The sequence below is a fragment of the Triticum aestivum genome, chromosome 3D, assembly GCF_018294505.1.
Source record: "Triticum aestivum cultivar Chinese Spring chromosome 3D, IWGSC CS RefSeq v2.1, whole genome shotgun sequence".
Taxonomy (NCBI): Eukaryota; Viridiplantae; Streptophyta; class Magnoliopsida; order Poales; family Poaceae; genus Triticum; species Triticum aestivum.
This window is the reverse complement of record NC_057802.1, coordinates 441,280,548-441,283,739: the sequence shown is the minus strand read 5'-3', so window position 1 is coordinate 441,283,739 and position 3,192 is coordinate 441,280,548.

Here is a 3,192-nt window from a genome sequence, read left to right as displayed (position 1 = left end):
GACACCAGCGTCTTCGCCCCCGAGGTGGACGACAATGGTGTCGCCCAGCCGGAGGAGTGGTTCGGTCTAAACCCGACGGATGGCGAAGACTCGGCGGAGGAGATGGACTCCAGCGACGAGGGTGAAGAAGAGGAGGAGGAGGGTGAAGACGCCGAGCCGGCTGGTGGAGCAGCCGGCCAGCCTCAGCCTGACCGCGCCTCCAGCACTACGTCGCGCGCGAGTGCGTCTCCTGCCGTAGGTGGTGGTCAAGCCAGGACACGCTAGTCGGCCACTCCTTCAGCCGGCGAGGCCGCCTTCACCGACCAGCTCGGCCTCCGCAGCGCGCCTTAGTCTGCCGTCTTTTGTTTCCCTGTCTAGTTACTTTTGGAACAATGTTTGGTTAAATCTGCACAATTCCACCCACTGGGTGTATTCGAACATAAGTCTGTTGCTAGCCTGTTGGGGGCTTTATGTGTGTATATAACTTATGCATGTGGCCTTTCCTTGTACTTTGCTCTTTATCCTTCTGCTTTTTCCTTTGCCGCCCTCCCTTGGTTGCCGCCTCCCCAGTCAAACAGTTGCTCCGCAATCAGTAGCCGGAGGAGTGCCTGGCCGATTGGGGGGGGAGTACTCTAGCTCTGCTGAACTAAAGCTAAGTTTTTCAGGAAGCCAGCTGTTCTGGCAGCCGGCAGGCATGCTTGGAGGCCGTCTCTTTGCTATATAGGTTCGTTGTTCCTTAGCCATTTTTCGTGTGGGCGTCCTTTCTGTCTTGCCTCTTGCTAGTCGGACAGACAGTTCTTTGAGCTGCGACTTTCAACAAGAGAGGACTCGGGAGCCGGCGCACTACTTTTCTGACTTTAGGGAAAACTTCAAATATAGCTCAAGGCGGCCAGTCCCCGGGCCGACAAGTCGAACCCGGTGCCGGACCAAAAAATCAAATGTAATGATACATTCATGGATATGACACTTGTCATTCATAGATAAACAAGGGCAGTCCCCGAGTCCTGCTCGGGGGGCCTGTTGGTTTGTACTTAATACAAAAAAGGGTAGCATGATACATACTGCTTTCAACTGTAAAATCGTCTCAGGAGGTTTGCGTTCCATGGTCGCTCCGACTCCTTGCCTGAGTCGTCTCTCTTGCGTGCTCTTGGTTTTTGCGCGTCGATCAAGTAGTAGGAGTCATTGCCGAGTGCCTTGCTGACGACGAAGGGGCCTTCCCAAGGGGCCGAGAGCTTGTGCCGGCTGGCTGTTCGCTGGATCAGCTGGAGCACAAGGTCGCCCTCTTGGAAGGATCTTGGCTTGACCTTGCGGTTGTAGTAGCGGCGCAGCCCTTGCTGGTAGATGGCGGACCGGCTGAGTGCTAGCAGCCGGCCTTCTTCCAGTAGGTCCACGCCGTCTTCTCTTGCTTCTTTGGCCTCCTCCTCCGTGTACATGGTGATCCGAGGCGAGTTGAACTCGATGTCTGTTGGGATGACAGCCTCGGCACCGTACACGAGGAAAAATGGGGTGAAGCCGGTTGACTTGTTGGGTGTAGTGCGCAGGCTCTAGAGGACAGCCGGCAGCTCTTCGAGCCAGCAGCCGGCCGATCGCTCCAGTGGTACAACCAGTCGGGGCTTGATGCCGGAGAGGATGAGTCCATTTGCTCGCTCGACCTGGCCGTTTGACTGCGGGTGGGCAACGGACGCTAAGTCCAGTCGGATGCCCTGCGTCGCGCAGAAACGTGCCAGTGCTCCTTTGGCGAAGATCGTGCCGTTGTCGGTGATGATGTTGTGCGGCACGCCGTACCGAGTAGTGATGTCGGTGATGAATGTCACGACAGTCGGCCCGTTCAGCTTTTTGATCGGCTTTGCTTCGATCCACTTTGTGAACTTGTCCACAGCGACAAGTAGATGCGCCAAGCCGCCGCGGGCTGTCTTGAAAGGGCCCACCATGTCCAGTCCCCAGACGGCAAAAGGCCAGGTGAGGGGAATGGTATTGAGTGCAGAAGCCGGCAGGTGTTGCTTGGAACTAAAAACTTGGCATCCTCTGCAGCTCTTGACTATTTCTTTAGCATTCTCCAAGGCAGTCGGCCAGAAGAAACCATGGCGGAAAGCCTTGGCCACAAGTGATCTTGAGGCTGCGTGGTGGCCGCATTCGCCTTGGTGGATGTCTTTGAGGATTGCCACTCCTTTTTCTGGCTCGACACAACGCTGGAAGACTCCAGTGACGCTGCGCTTCACAAGCTCTGTGTTGATTATTGTATATGATGCGGCTCGTCGTTGCACTAGTCTTGCTGAGATCTCATCAGCCGGCAGCTCTCTGCTGACTAGGAACTTGAGGATGGGCTGGGCCCATGAGGGAGCTGTGACTTCTTCTTCTGTTAATGTAGCCACCATGACTCGGGTGGGTGGGTTGGGTGAGTCGGCCACTGCTTCTTGTGTTGTTGTAGTCCCCGGGCCGACTGCTGCAGTCCCCGGGCCGGGTTCTGAAGTCCCCGGGCCGGGTGCGACTACAGCAGTCCCCGGGCCAGTTGTCGAAGTCCCCGTGCCGCCTGCGGGGTTTCTCCAGTCGAATCCGGCTATATCTGGCGCAGGTGGTACGAAGATGGAATCCGACTCTGGAGACGGCTTGATGGACGGCTTGAGGAGGCGCTGGAGGGAGACACCAGTCGGTATGGCCTGTCGGGTGGGGCCGATCCGTGCTAGGGCATCTGCTTGGTCGTTGTCGGCCCTTGGCACGTGGAGGAACTCGCACCCCTCAAAGTATCCGCTGATCTGCTGGACGAGGAATCGATAACTTGCCATGTTCGCGTCCTTGGCGTCCCAGTCGCCAGACGATTGCTGGACCACCAAGTCTGAGTCGCCGTAGCATAGGATCCGGCGTATGCCAAGCTCTTTGGCTAGCCGGAGCCCGTGTACGAGCGCCTCGTACTCGGCCACGTTGTTGGAGGCGGCGAAGTGGATCTGCAGCGTGTACTTGAGCTTGTCGCCTTTGGGAGAGGTGAGGACGATGCCGGCTCCCAAGCCGGTGCGCATCTTGGACCCGTCAAAGTGCATCCGCCAATGGGTAGAGTCGGGAGCCGGCGGTAGGTACTGGGTCTCGGCCCAGTCGACGAGGAAGTCGGCCAATGCTTGCGACTTGATGGCGGTGCGGGGTTGGTAGAATATTGTGTAGGGCGCCAATGCAATGGCCCATTTTGCCACCCGGCCGGATGCATCGCGGCTGCCTATGATC